We start from the raw sequence: 17,064 nt of genomic DNA on the forward strand, positions 1-17,064 counted from the left end.
ATATAAAATATACAACTTATAAGGAACTTCTTAAGAGGTTCATTAATAAAATTCAGTTCCCCTGATGTGGTTTGATATTTTGCTACCATTCATTCTTCTTCTGTTTTGTCTATAGAATTTATAATTATTTTATTTGGAATTAATTTATCTTTAGAAAGTAGTGATTGTCAGCTGCATTCATTAGCCGTCTTCTTGTATATCTATTACTTGCATATTAATAATTTCATTAAATAATATTTAAAAGTATTAAAACTTCATTTCTATTAAATTTTATTAATTTGTAAATCCTTGGATCCGCTCCTGCAGGTGCGCGAAAGCCTCATCACTACTGTAAACAAATTATTCATCACGCCGAAAATGTTCATGATTCCGCTAAACTAAGAAAGTTTACACATAGTTTATCATCTCATAAACAACCATCAGCCCTGTCCAACGCAGAAATGCTCGAATTGAAGGGGAAAATTCAGGAATTGTTTTGCGTCAGCCATGTTTTGACGTGAACCTTATACGGCATTCTGTTATATTCTTAATATTATTGTATAGACGAAATTTTGTATAGGACTTTGTCCGCTCCATTTCTTTAGAACAGCTTAACATATGAAAGTTAACTCTGTCAGATATCATAGATAATGACTTGTAGATGTCACCATGAACATTTTTTCCGTCGTCAATACTTCCGGTCGTCACAGAAAGTGGATTAAAAAATCGATTTTTTCAATTTCTTCGTCTTTCTAACTTCTTTTTTCAGTAATATTCATAGGGTACGTAAAGTCCCCTCTTTGAAGCTTTTACGTATTACCAGTTTCTTGATAGGATTAAGAAGGAATTTAATATCTTTAAATACCTTAGAAATTCCGTAAACGTAGGACCAACGTTTCTTAAACACTACGAAATATTGACTTTTTCCCGGTATATATAGTTTGCGGGGACTGCTCAGAGCTCATTCACGTAGGAGAAGGTGTAGAGGTAACACCTACCTGGTGATTGGGATAGGCCAGAAAAACCTTCCTGTTGCCATGGAAACGAGTTTATATTAAATAAAAATGGTTGTATATGATATATATCATGTGTGTGCATTTTATCTGCCCCATTGTCATCTTTACAGACCCCCCCCCCCTTCTCTTTTATTGTAATGAATGCAAATTTCGCTTTTATGTTTTGGATTCTAAATAAAATGACCTTGACCTTCATATCACAAGCAACTCTTCTTGAAGTTTTCAAAATGATAAGGCTTAATTCTTTGTACAAAATAAAGGGCATTTACATGTTTATGTTCAAGACCCCCCCCCCCCCTTCGAAGTAGCCAGGTGGAATAGGCAGATATAAAATATACAACTTATAAGGAACTTCTTAAGAGGTTCATTAATAAAATTCAGTTCCCCTGATGTGGTTTGATATTTTGCTACCATTCATTCTTCTTCTGTTTTGTCTATAGAATTTATAATTATTTTATTTGGAATTAATTTATCTTTAGAAAGTAGTGATTGTCAGCTGCATTCATTAGCCGTCTTCTTGTATATCTATTACTTGCATATTAATAATTTCATTAAATAATATTTAAAAGTATTAAAACTTCATTTCTATTAAATTTTATTAATTTGTAAATCCTTGGATCCGCTCCTGCAGGATCCGCTCCTGCAGGTGCGCGAAAGCCTCATCACTACTGTAAACAAATTATTCATCACGCCGAAAATGTTCATGATTCCGCTAAACTAAGAAAGTTTACACATAGTTTTTCATCTCATAAACAACCATCAGCCCTGTCCAATGCAGAAATGCTCGAATTGAAGGGGAAAATTCAGGAATTGTTTTGCGTCAGCCATGTTTTGACGTGAACCTTACACCGCATTCTGTTATTAAGGTCTTCCGTTTCAGACGGAAGACCTTATAGTGATTCTACTGTTTCTTTTTATTATTATTTTTTTTTTCCCCTTTTCTTGTCGGAGCGAATTCTCAGCGATGGCTGGACGGATTTTCTTGAAATTTTCAGGGATGATAGAGAATGAAAATACCCCTAGGCGTTTTTTTCATTTTTTCAAAATTCACTTCCGGTCGTCAGATATGTCCGATTTCCGTTTTTTTCAGAAATATTTTGTCCCAGTCATATCTCAGAAACGGTAAGAGATTAAGACACCAAACCTATACGGTTAATAGATCTTGAGGAGTAGGCAAAACCATTTGGGTTAAGAGCGTCAGCCGTCACTTCCGGTCGTCACAGGAAGTGATCAAAGAAATCGAAATTTTCAACTTTTCTTTTTTGATTTTTTTCTTTCATCACATTGTTGCATCTTATTTGTAGATTCGAAATATGTTGGTCCCACCGGAAACAAAAACGTCAACTTCCGGCTATAAGCGAAAAACTGTATAATTTGAGTATTTTACTTTCCCATAAATATTTTTTATACATAATGTATTTGAACAGATTTTTGAATATGTTATCAAGACTGCAAATGTCTAGAGTAACGTCAAATATCTTTGTAAAATTCACTTCCGGTCGCGCGTTTAAACGTCCGCAAAATGAGAACTTGTCCGAGTGAGATCTCAGAAACGGTAAGAGATTTAGACACCAAACTGATAGGAGTATTAGACCTTGAAAAGTAGACAAAACCATTTGGCTTAAGAGCGTCAGTCGTCACTTCCGGTCGTCACAGGAAGTGATCAAAGAAATCGAAAATTTCAAATTTTCTCTTTTGGAATAAGACTTGCAACATATAATTGTATCTTTTTCACAGTTACGAGATGTCTTGGTTCCACCGGAAACAAAAAACGACAACTTCCGGTTTTAAGAGAAAAACTACATAAAAGGGGTTTTGAATTTTCCCCAACATATCGCATATAGATAGAGTTCTTTAAATGATTTTTATATATGTTATTGAGACTGCAATTGTCTAGATTGACATGAAATATCTTAGTAAAATTCACTTCCGGTCGCGTGTTTTCTTGTCCACAAAATGAAAAGTTATTTCAGCGAGATCTCGGAAACGGCATGAAAGTAAGACACCAAACTTGTAGGAGTAATAAATCTTGGTGAGAAGGCAAAACACATAGGGTTAAAAGCGTCAGCCGTCATTTCTGTTCATCACAGGAAGTGATCGAAGAAATCGAAAATTTCAACTTTTCTTTTTAAAATTAAAATTTTCATCACTTTATTGCTTCCCTTTCGCTGTTTTAAAATATGTTAAATTCCACCGGAAAAAAAACTTTAAACTTCCGGTTTTAAAAGATAAACTACGTTATTTCGTGGTTTAGCTTTCTCATAAATATCTCTTATAGATAAGTAATTGAAATGTTTTTTTGTTTTTTTTTACATACGCTGTAGATACTGCAAAAGTCAAGAGAAAATTCAAAGATTTTTATTCAGTTCACTTCCGGTCGTGTGTTTTCTTGTCCTCAAAATTAGAATTTGTTCTCACAATTGTTCGGCAACAGTAAAAGACTGAAGTCTAAAACTTTCAGGACTTATAGTCAGTCATCAGTTCATTTGCTTGGTGTAAAAATCGTGTGTTGTCATTACTTCCGGTCGTGAGAGGAAACGAAGCAAAAAAGTATTTTTTAAGTTATTTTGTTTCTACATAAGTTTTAGGCTAATACCGACGTTGGAAAAGACATGTTCATGCAAACAGGAAGTCGTATAACGGAAGACCTTCTCATTACTAGTAATGAGTTTCTAGTATTCTTAATATTATTGTATAGACGAAATTTTGTATAGGACTTTGTCCGCTCCATTTCTTTAGAACAGCTTAACATATGAAAGTTAACTCTGTCAGATATCATAGATAATAACTTGTAGATGTCACCATGAACATTTTTTCCGTCGTCAATACTTCCGGTCGTCACAGAAAGTGGATTAAAAAATTGATTTTTTCAATTTCTTCGTCTTTCTAACTTCTTTTTTCAGTAATATTCATAGGGTACGTAAAGTCCCCTCTTTGAAGCTTTTACGTATTACCAGTTTCTTGATAGGATTAAGAAGGAATTTAATATCTTTAAATACCTTAGAAATTCCGTAAACGTAGGACCAACGTTTCTTAAACACTACGAAATATTGACTTTTTCCCGGTATATATAGTTTGCGGGGACTGCTCAGAGCTCATTCACGTAGGAGAAGGTGTAGAGGTAACACCTACCTGGTGATTGGGATAGGCCAGAAAAACCTTCCTGTTGCCATGGAAAGGAGTTTATATTAAATAAAACTGGTTGTATATGATATATATCATGTGTGTGCATTTAATCTGCCCCATTGTCATCTTTACAGACCCCCCCCCCTTCTCTTTTATTGTAATGAATGCAAATTTCGCTTTTATGTTTTGGATTCTAAATAAAATGACCTTGACCTTCATTTCACAAGCAACTCTTCTTGAAGTTTTCAAAATGATAAGGCTTAATTCTTTGTACAAAATAAAGGGCATTTACATGTTTATGTTCAAGATCCCCCCCCCCCCCCCCTCGAAGTAGCCAGGTGGAATAGGCAGATATAAAATATACAACTTATAAGGAACTTCTTAAGAGGTTCATTAATAAAATTCAGTTCCCCTGATGTGGTTTGATATTTTGCTACCATTCATTCTTCTTCTGTTTTGTCTATAGAATTTATAATTATTTTATTTAGAATTAATTTATCTTTAGAAAGTAGTGATTGTCAGCTGCATTCATTAGCCGTCTTCTTGTATATCTATTACTTGCATATTAATAATTTCATTAAATAATATTTAAAAGTATTAAAACTTCATTTCTATTAAATTTTATTAATTTGTAAATCCTTGGATCCGCTCCTGCAGGTGCGCGAAAGCCTCATCACTACTGTAAACAAATTATTCATCACGCCGAAAATGTTCATGATTCCGCTAAACTAAGAAAGTTTACACATAGTTTATCATCTCATAAACAACCATCAGCCCTGTCCAACGCAGAAATGCTCGAATTGAAGGGGAAAATTCAGGAATTGTTTTGCGTCAGCCATGTTTTGACGTGAACCTTATACGGCATTCTGTTATTAAGGTCTTCCGTTTCAGACGGAAGACCTTATAGTGATTCTACTGTTTCTTTTTATTATTATTTTTTTTTTCCCCTTTTCTTGTCGGAGCGTTTTCTCAGAGATGGCTGGACGGATTTTCTTGAAATTTTCAGGGATGATAGAGAATGAAAATACCCCTAGGCGTTTTTTTCATTTTTTCAAAATTCACTTCCGGTCGTCAGATATGTCCGATTTCCGTTTTTTTCAAAAATATTTTGTCCCAGTCATATCTCAGAAAAGGTAAGAGATTAAGACACCAAACCTATACGGTTAATAGATCTTGAGGAGTAGGCAAAACCATTTGGGTTAAGAGCGTCAGCCGTCACTTCCGGTCGTCACAGGAAGTGATCAAAGAAATCGAAATTTTCAACTTTTCTTTTTTGATTTTTTTCTTTCATTACATTGTTGCATCTTATTTGTAGATTCGAAATATGTTAGTCTTACCGGAACCAAAAACGTCAACTTCCGGCTATAAGTGAAAAACTGCATAATTTGAGTATTTTACTTTCCCATAAATATTTTTTATACATAATGTATTTGAACTGATTTTTGAATATGTTATCAAGACTGCAAATGTCTAGAGTAACGTCAAATATCTTTGTAAAATTCACTTCCGGTCGCGCGTTTAAATGTCCGCAAAATGAGAACTTGTCCGAGTGAGATCTCAGAAACGGTAAGAGATTTAGACACCAAACTGATAAGAGTATTAAACCTTGAGAAGTAGACAAAACAATTTGGCTTAAGAGCGTCAGTCGTCACTTCCGGTCGTCACAGGAAGTGATGAAAGAAATCGAAAATTTCAAATTTTCTCTTTTGAAATAAGACTTGCATTATATAATTGTATCTTTTTCACAGTTACGAGATGTCTTGGTTCCACCGGAAACAAAAAACGACAACTTTCGGTTTTAAGAGAAAAACTACATAATAGGGGTTTTGAATTTCCCCCAACATATCGCTTATAGATAGAGTTCTTTAAATGATTTTTATATATGTTATTGAGACTGCAGTTGTCTAGATTGACATGAAATATCTTAATAAAATTCACTTCCGGTCGCGTGTTTTCTTGTCCACAAAATGAAAAGTTATTTCAGCGAGATCTCGGAAACGGCATGAAAGTAAAACACCAAACTTGTAGGAGTAATAAAACTTGGTGAGAAGGCAAAACACATAGGGTTAAAAGCGTCAGCCGTCATTTCCGGTCATCACAGGAAGTGATCGAAGAAATCGAAAATTTCAACTTTTCTTTTTAAAATTAAAATTTTCATCACTTTATTGCTTCCCTTTCGCTGTTTTAAAATATGTTAAATTCCACCGGAAAAAAACTTTAAACTTCCGGTTTTAAAAGATAAACTACGTTATTTCGTGGTTTAGCTTTCTCATAAATATCACTTATAGATAAGTAATTGAAATGTTTTTTTTTTTTTTTTTTTTTTTTTTTTTTTTTTTTTACATATGCTGTAGATACTGCAAAAGTCAAGAGAAAATTCAGAGATTTTTATTCAGTTCACTTCCGGTCGTGTGTTTTCTTGTCCTCAAAATTAGAATTTGTTCTCACAATTGTTCGGCAACAGTAAAAGACTGAACTCTAAAACTTTCAGGACTTATAGTCAGTCATCAGTTCATTTGCTTGGTGTAAAAATCGTGTGTCGTCATTACTTCCGGTCGTGAGAGGAAACGAAGCAAAAAAGTATATTTTAAGTTATTTGGTTTCTACATAAGTTTTAGGCTAATACCGACGTTGGAAAAGACATGTTCATGCAAACAGGAAGTCGTATAACGGAAGACCTTCTCATTACTAGTAATGAGTTTCTAGTTATTATTATTTTTTTTTTCCCCTTTTCTTGTCGGAGCGATTTCTCAGAGATGGCTGGACGGATTTTCTTGAAATTTTTAGGAATGATAGGGAATGAAAATACCCCCAGGCGTTTTTTTCATTTTTTCAAAATTCACTTCCGGTCGTCAGATATCTCCGATTTCCGTCTTTTTAAAAAATATTTTGTCCCAGTCATATCTCAGAAACGGTAAGAGATTAAGACACCAAACTCTAATGGTTAATAGATCTTGAGGAGTAGGCAAAACCATTTGGGTTAAGAGCGTCAGCCGTCACTTCCGGTTGTCACAGGAAGTGATAATAGAAATCGAAAATTTCAACTTTTCTTTTTTGAATCTTTTTTTGCATCACGTTATTGAATCTCATTTGTAGTTTTGAAATATGTCAGTCCCACCGGAAACAAAAACGACAACTTCCGGTTATAAGAGAAAAACTACATAATTTGGGTATTTTTCTTTCCCATAAATATTTTTTATAGATGACGTATTTGAACTGATTTTTACTTATGTTATTAGGACTGCAAATGTCTAGAGTAACGTCAAAAATCTTTGTAAAATTCACTTCCGGTCACGCGTTTAGGTGTCCGTAAAATGAGAAATTTTCGGAGTGAGATCTCAGAAACGGTAAGAGATTTTGAGACCAAACTTTTATGAGTAATAGACCTTGAGGAGTAGACAAAATCATTTGGGTTAAGAGCGTCAATCGTCACTTCCGGTCGTCACAGGAAGTGATCAAAGAAATCGAAAATTTCAACTATTCTCTTTTGGAATAAGACTTGCATCATATAATTGTATCTTTTTCACAGTTTTGATATGTGTTGGTTCCACCCGAAACAAAAAACAACAACTTCCGGTTATAAGAGAAAAACTACATCATAGGGTTTTTGGATTTTCCCATACATATCGCTTATAGATAGAGTTCTTTAAATGATTTTTATATATGTTATTGAGACTGCAGATGTCTAAATTGACGTCAAACATCTTAGTATAATTCACTTCCGGTTGCGTATTTTCCTGCCCTCAAATTGAGATTTTATTCACCTAATTGCTCAGCACCAGTAAACGACTGAAGTCTAAAACTTTCAGGACTGATAGTCAGTCACCAGTTTTTCTACATCATGTGAAAATCGTACGTTGCCGTCAGTTTCCGTCGTGACCGGAAGCGATGCAAAAAAAGTGAATTTTCGAAGTTTTGTTTTCTTTTTACAGAAATGTTTGGCTAATGCAGATGTTAGATAGACTAAAACCATGCAAATCATTTTCACTGGGAGTGCCGGCCTAAAAACCGGACGTTGTTTCAAACATGAGTAGTTTTTCATGGAAACTTTTAGGGATGATCAGTTGTGAATAATTTAGGTGTAGAATGAACATTTTATTTGTTTGGAGCAATTTCAGTCTTGATGAAGTAAAAAAAAAACATAGAGAGTAAATTTATTTCCGGGATTTTCTCATTACCTTGACCTTTGATCTTAACCTTTGATCTTGACCTTGAACTTTGATGACCTTGACTTTTGACCAAAAGGTCAGAATCAATAATAAATTTACTCCTCTTTCTCCCCTCCCCTTCCCCAAAAAAATCAGAAAAAAAAAAATCAGATTAATATCAGCCTAGAATATTTCTCTAGAACTCATACAACACCTCGGATCGACATAAAATTTCGGGGTTTTGCAGAAGATACCTGAAAGAAAGTTTCCTGAAAATTTGACAGTGAATCTCTGAAGTATATAGAAATTATGAATGTTAACGGCAAACACTACATCTTTTTTTCGTATCTGAAATTTAGGTGCTGATGAACATAAAAATTAATTAAAGCTTTTCTCGCTTATTTCTTCAGTTGTTATGAATAGCACTCGATTCTCTTGATATGATATGATATTTTAACACCAAGCATTCTTGCTTTCTCTAGTATGTGGAATTTATTTCAATTTTATTTAGAATTAATATTAATCGAATGAATGTCGAAAACAGCGATTTTTTCCCAGCAAATAAATTTTCACTCTCTCATTGGCACATTTTTCTTTCTAAAATGCATATCTGAAATTTTGATTCATGCTACTTACATTTAATTCAATCCACACAGAGATGCTTACCTATTATTTCAGGATATTCAGTCACATCCGAACCCGATCCGACATTTTCATATATTTGTAAACAAAGTCTCGACACTGCAGTTCTAATGCATCATAGGCTCTGAATGATTAATTCAATGCATTCCAAATATAGACCAACTCAAATAATTTTTTAAGCCGACAATCTGCATTTGCATTATACACCAATCGTGTTTCTCAATCTATTCAATACTGATCACTACATTCCATAACAAACAAAAGAACACGTGCTTTTATTCCTATTTATTCTTAAACAATTAATTTACTACCTCCATCTTCATCGGAATACGTGGTCTAGTGGTTAGCGCACAGGTCTTATAACCCGAAGGTTTTGAGTTCGATCCATGCTGGGAGAACTTTTTTTTTTTTTTTTTTTTTTTTGCATTTTCTGCTTTTTTTTCAGAACAGTTGACAAAAGAATCAAGAAAACGGAAGACCTGTTATTGCCTAGGCAATAAGTATCTAGTATTCTTAATATTATTGTATAGACGAAATTTTGTAAAGGACTTTGTCCGCTCCATTTCTCCAGAACAGTTTAAGATATGAAAGTTAACTCTGTCAGATATCATAGATAATGACTTGTAGATGTCACCACGAATATTCTTTCCGTCGTCAATACTTCCGGTCGTCACAGAAATTGGATTAAAAAGTCGATTTTTCTCAATTTCTTCGTCTTTCTGACTTCTTTTGTCTGTAATATTCATAGGGTATGTAAAGGCCCCTCTTTGAAGATTTTACGTATTACCAGTTTCTTGACAGGATTAAGAAGGAATTAAATATCTTTAAATATCTTAGAATTTCCGGAAACGTAGGACCAACGTTTCTTAAACACTACAAAATATTGATTTTTTCCCCGTATATATAGTTTGCGGGGACTGCTCAGCGCTATTCACGTAGGACGTGGTGTAGATATAACACCTACCTGGTGATTGGGATAGGCCAGAACAACCTTCCTGTTGCCATGGAAACGAGTTTTTATTAAATAAAAACGGTTGTATATGATATGTGTGTGCATTTTATTCGCCCCTCTTTTTTTGTCAACTGTAGAAGACATTGCCATCTTTACTGAACCCCCCCACCCCCCTTTCTCTTTTTCGCTTTTATGTTATGGATTCTTAATAAAATGACCTTGACTTACATATCACAAGCAACTCTTCTTGAAGTTTTCAAAATGATAAGGCTTAATTCTTTCTGCAAAATAATGGTAATTTACATGTTTATGTTCAAGACACCCCCCCCCCTTCCTCGAAGCAACCAGGTAGAAAACACAGATATAAAATTCACAACTTATAAGGAACTTCTTAAGAGTTTCATTAATAAAATTCAGTTCCCCTGATGTAATTTGATATTTTGCTACCATTCATTCTTCTTCTGTCTTGTCTATAGAATTTATAATTATTTTATTTAGAATTAATTTATCATTAGAAAGTAGTGATTGTCAGCTGCATTCATTAGCATTTCGCGTTTTCTTGTATATCTACTACTTGCATATTAATCATTTCATTAAATAATATTTAAAAGTATTAAAACTTCATTTCTATTAAATTTTATTCATTTGTTAATCCTTGGATCCGCTCCTGCAGGTGCGCGAAAGCCTCATCACTACTGTAAACAAATATCCATCACGCCGAAAATGTTCATGATTCCGCTAAACTAAGAAAGTTTACTCATAGTTTATCATCTCATAAACAACCATCAGCCCTGTCCAATGCAGAAATGCTCGAATTGAAGGGGAAAATTCAGGAATTGTTTTGCGTCAGCCATGTTTTGACGTGAACCTTACACGGCATTCTGTTATATTCTTAATATTATTGTATAGACGAAATTTTGTAAAGGACTTTGTCCGCTCCATTTCTCCAGAACAGTTTAAGATATGAAAGTTAACTCTGTCAGATATCATAGATAATGACTTGTAGATGTCACCACGAATATTCTTTCCGTCGTCAATACTTCCGGTCGTCACAGAAATTGGATTAAAAAGTCGATTTTTCTCAATTTCTTCGTCTTTCTGACTTCTTTTGTCTGTAATATTCATAGGGTATGTAAAGGCCCCTCTTTGAAGATTTTACGTATTACCAGTTTCTTGACAGGATTAAGAAGGAATTAAATATCTTTAAATATCTTAGAATTTCCGGAAACGTAGGACCAACGTTTCTTAAACACTACAAAATATTGATTTTTTCCCCGTATATATAGTTTGCGGGGACTGCTCAGCGCTATTCACGTAGGACGTGGTGTAGATATAACACCTACCTGGTGATTGGGATAGGCCAGAACAACCTTCCTGTTGCCATGGAAACGAGTTTTTATTAAATAAAAACGGTTGTATATGATATGTGTGTGCATTTTATTCGCCCCTCTTTTTTTGTCAACTGTAGAAGACATTGCCATCTTTACTGAACCCCCCCACCCCCCTTTCTCTTTTTCGCTTTTATGTTATGGATTCTTAATAAAATGACCTTGACTTACATATCACAAGCAACTCTTCTTGAAGTTTTCAAAATGATAAGGCTTAATTCTTTCTGCAAAATAATGGTAATTTACATGTTTATGTTCAAGACACCCCCCCCCCTTCCTCGAAGCAACCAGGTAGAAAACACAGATATAAAATTCACAACTTATAAGGAACTTCTTAAGAGTTTCATTAATAAAATTCAGTTCCCCTGATGTAATTTGATATTTTGCTACCATTCATTCTTCTTCTGTCTTGTCTATAGAATTTATAATTATTTTATTTAGAATTAATTTATCATTAGAAAGTAGTGATTGTCAGCTGCATTCATTAGCATTTCGCGTTTTCTTGTATATCTACTACTTGCATATTAATCATTTCATTAAATAATATTTAAAAGTATTAAAACTTCATTTCTATTAAATTTTATTCATTTGTTAATCCTTGGATCCGCTCCTGCAGGTGCGCGAAAGCCTCATCACTACTGTAAACAAATATCCATCACGCCGAAAATGTTCATGATTCCGCTAAACTAAGAAAGTTTACTCATAGTTTATCATCTCATAAACAACCATCAGCCCTGTCCAATGCAGAAATGCTCGAATTGAAGGGGAAAATTCAGGAATTGTTTTGCGTCAGCCATGTTTTGACGTGAACCTTACACGGCATTCTGTTATATTCTTAATATTATTGTATAGACGAAATTTTGTAAAGGACTTTGTCCGCTCCATTTCTCCAGAACAGTTTAAGATATGAAAGTTAACTCTGTCAGATATCATAGATAATGACTTGTAGATGTCACCACGAATATTCTTTCCGTCGTCAATACTTCCGGTCGTCACAGAAATTGGATTAAAAAGTCGATTTTTCTCAATTTCTTCGTCTTTCTGACTTCTTTTGTCTGTAATATTCATAGGGTATGTAAAGGCCCCTCTTTGAAGATTTTACGTATTACCAGTTTCTTGACAGGATTAAGAAGGAATTAAATATCTTTAAATATCTTAGAATTTCCGGAAACGTAGGACCAACGTTTCTTAAACACTACAAAATATTGATTTTTTCCCCGTATATATAGTTTGCGGGGACTGCTCAGCGCTATTCACGTAGGACGTGGTGTAGATATAACACCTACCTGGTGATTGGGATAGGCCAGAACAACCTTCCTGTTGCCATGGAAACGAGTTTTTATTAAATAAAAACGGTTGTATATGATATGTGTGTGCATTTTATTCGCCCCTCTTTTTTTGTCAACTGTAGAAGACATTGCCATCTTTACTGAACCCCCCCACCCCCTTTCTCTTTTTCGCTTTTATGTTATGGATTCTTAATAAAATGACCTTGACTTACATATCACAAGCAACTCTTCTTGAAGTTTTCAAAATGATAAGGCTTAATTCTTTCTGCAAAATAATGGTAATTTACATGTTTATGTTCAAGACACCCCCCCCCCCTTCCTCGAAGCAACCAGGTAGAAAACACAGATATAAAATTCACAACTTATAAGGAACTTCTTAAGAGTTTCATTAATAAAATTCAGTTCCCCTGATGTAATTTGATATTTTGCTACCATTCATTCTTCTTCTGTCTTGTCTATAGAATTTATAATTATTTTATTTAGAATTAATTTATCATTAGAAAGTAGTGATTGTCAGCTGCATTCATTAGCATTTCGCGTTTTCTTGTATATCTACTACTTGCATATTAATCATTTCATTAAATAATATTTAAAAGTATTAAAACTTCATTTCTATTAAATTTTATTCATTTGTTAATCCTTGGATCCGCTCCTGCAGGTGCGCGAAAGCCTCATCACTACTGTAAACAAATATCCATCACGCCGAAAATGTTCATGATTCCGCTAAACTAAGAAAGTTTACTCATAGTTTATCATCTCATAAACAACCATCAGCCCTGTCCAATGCAGAAATGCTCGAATTGAAGGGGAAAATTCAGGAATTGTTTTGCGTCAGCCATGTTTTGACGTGAACCTTACACGGCATTCTGTTATATTCTTAATATTATTGTATAGACGAAATTTTGTAAAGGACTTTGTCCGCTCCATTTCTCCAGAACAGTTTAAGATATGAAAGTTAACTCTGTCAGATATCATAGATAATGACTTGTAGATGTCACCACGAATATTCTTTCCGTCGTCAATACTTCCGGTCGTCACAGAAATTGGATTAAAAAGTCGATTTTTCTCAATTTCTTCGTCTTTCTGACTTCTTTTGTCTGTAATATTCATAGGGTATGTAAAGGCCCCTCTTTGAAGATTTTACGTATTACCAGTTTCTTGACAGGATTAAGAAGGAATTAAATATCTTTAAATATCTTAGAATTTCCGGAAACGTAGGACCAACGTTTCTTAAACACTACAAAATATTGATTTTTTCCCCGTATATATAGTTTGCGGGGACTGCTCAGCGCTATTCACGTAGGACGTGGTGTAGATATAACACCTACCTGGTGATTGGGATAGGCCAGAACAACCTTCCTGTTGCCATGGAAACGAGTTTTTATTAAATAAAAACGGTTGTATATGATATGTGTGTGCATTTTATTCGCCCCTCTTTTTTTGTCAACTGTAGAAGACATTGCCATCTTTACTGAACCCCCCCACCCCCCTTTCTCTTTTTCGCTTTTATGTTATGGATTCTTAATAAAATGACCTTGACTTACATATCACAAGCAACTCTTCTTGAAGTTTTCAAAATGATAAGGCTTAATTCTTTCTGCAAAATAATGGTAATTTACATGTTTATGTTCAAGACACCCCCCCCCCCTTCCTCGAAGCAACCAGGTAGAAAACACAGATATAAAATTCACAACTTATAAGGAACTTCTTAAGAGTTTCATTAATAAAATTCAGTTCCCCTGATGTAATTTGATATTTTGCTACCATTCATTCTTCTTCTGTCTTGTCTATAGAATTTATAATTATTTTATTTAGAATTAATTTATCATTAGAAAGTAGTGATTGTCAGCTGCATTCATTAGCATTTCGCGTTTTCTTGTATATCTACTACTTGCATATTAATCATTTCATTAAATAATATTTAAAAGTATTAAAACTTCATTTCTATTAAATTTTATTCATTTGTTAATCCTTGGATCCGCTCCTGCAGGTGCGCGAAAGCCTCATCACTACTGTAAACAAATATCCATCACGCCGAAAATGTTCATGATTCCGCTAAACTAAGAAAGTTTACTCATAGTTTATCATCTCATAAACAACCATCAGCCCTGTCCAATGCAGAAATGCTCGAATTGAAGGGGAAAATTCAGGAATTGTTTTGCGTCAGCCATGTTTTGACGTGAACCTTACACGGCATTCTGTTATTAAGTCTTCCGTTCACAACGGAAGACTTATAGTGTTTGTATTGTTTCTTTTTATTATTATTATTATTATTATTATTATTATTATTCCTCCCAAATTTTGTGAGCGCGATTACTCAGAGATGGTTGGATTGATTTTCACAATTTTTCACATGATAGTAGGCTGATATATGAAGTTTATATAAAATTCCGTTTTTTGTAAAATTCACTTCCGGTCCGAAGTTATGGCCGTATTTCAAATTTTAAAATGCACTTTTGTCCGGTGTTTTTCTCAAAAGCGGTTTGAGGTAAAGACGTGAAATTCGCAGGAATATTAGATCATGATATTCTATTTGTTTCTACATGATTTTTGTTTGTTTCCGGCACTTCCTGTCCAAACCGGATGTGAATTTGTATTTCGGTCAATTTTTGACTTTTTTGTTTTTTAATATTTTTTCAAGATAATATTAGGCATAACAGAGATTAGTCTACAAATACCAAATATATAATTTGTTTTAAAATTGGATCGCGCATTTTCTAGATTTAAGGTACCGTCATTTTCCCCATTTACCTAGTGTGTATACAATGGGCAAAGAAAGATAACTCTGACTTGTAAGTGAGAATAGAACTTTCGAGATAAAGGCGGAAATAGTATCGATATCGTCTCCATATTAAGACATTCCATATTCACTCTTTTCTACATGTAAGAATACGTTGGTTGCTCCATTCAGTGTATGTATAATGTAAAGTTGCCATGCAATGTTAGCCTATATTGACAGTTACTGAGAATGCTTTTGTATTTACACATGTATATATATGTATGAAAAAAAAACCAAAAAAAAAAAAACCATGATATATGCCGGCTAGCACATTCAAGTAAATATATTATAAACAGTATACATTTATAGTGATGGCATGCATCTAGCATACTGGATTACATCTTTTGACATTTGGCCTTGAAATTTAGGTCAAGGTCAAAAGTCAAGACCATTGAAAATCTACATAAATGGTTGGTATTAGCTATTTACCCAAATGACCTTGACCTTTGAACTTGAAATTCGACCTTGACCTTTGACCTTGACCCAAGGTAAAAAAAGAAATATGAAGTACATGTATCTAGATTCAGCTTTCAGTGTTTATTTCGGTTAGCAGGATAGAAGGTAAAGAGTTTTTTTTTTAATGACCTTCACCTTTGACCTAAAGGTCACAAACAATCATTCTTAAGTTCTTAAGTTCTTGGAGGTAGATACAAGATACAAATCCCACTTTAAATTGGTTTAGAGTAAACTACCCCCCCCCCCTTCTTCCAAAGAAAAAAAAAATCAAACTAATAGCAACGTAGAGAATTAATGTAAAACTCAAACATCACCTCGGATTGACATAAAATTTAAGCTAACTGCAGAAAAGACCCCAAAGAAAGTTTCCTGAAAGTTTTACGGTGAGTCTCTAAAGTATATAGAAATTATGAATTTTTACGGCGAAAATTACAAATTCTGTCGTGTTTGAAATTTCAGTGCAGATAAACAAAGACATGATCAAACCCTTTTATAGCCTATTTCTTCAGATGTCGTTAACAGCATTCAATTTTACTGATATGAAATGATATTTTAATACCAAGCATTCTTCTTTTATTTTACATTTGAAATTTATTTGATTTTTTTTTTAGAATTACGCAATCCCCAGAAATGGCGATTTTCGGTATATTAAAAAGCAATACACGTTTCTTCCCCGTGTTTCCCATCTAGAAATGCATACTAAACTAAATATCTTCATCCATTTAAAACATAAAAAAACTCAATTAAGATATTTTCAAACAACTCTTATTATGCACCTGTCATGCATTTACATTCCTAAACGTTTTCACCTATGCTCAATCTTTACATGCTTCTTACTACGCACCTTAAACGCACAATTTCCCATTAATATCAATCTTATAACTTCTTTCAGACCCTTGCCTTTCCATCTAGACCCTAAAACCATCCCATTCCAACCCATAAACATACCCAAGAATTTGTCCGAATTTTTGAAACTGGCACTACTTGCGTGGTCAATGAAATAGCGGGTACCATTAGTCGACTCTAACCCAGTACGTCTTGTCTTTGGAATAAAATCAACTCCGAGCCCGATCTTAAAATCCTAGTAGAGAAATGAGAATTTTGCTGTTTTATTTATTTCCTTGCTTTTTTTCTCCTTTTTTTCCAGCCCAAATCTGTGGAAAGACTTCTGTTTATTATGTTCCCCAAACGAACTTGGGGAGGATATTGCTTTTTACTGTGTTTTTTATTAGGTCTTCAGTTCACAACGGAAGACCTATAGTGATTGTATTGTTAAGTCTTCCGTTCAC

This window comes from Saccostrea echinata, unplaced genomic scaffold (assembly GCF_033153115.1).
Source record: "Saccostrea echinata isolate AGI-Se365-2 ecotype Australia unplaced genomic scaffold, CSIRO_AGI_Sech_v1 ptg000085l, whole genome shotgun sequence".
NCBI classification, from domain to species: domain Eukaryota; kingdom Metazoa; phylum Mollusca; class Bivalvia; order Ostreida; family Ostreidae; genus Saccostrea; species Saccostrea echinata.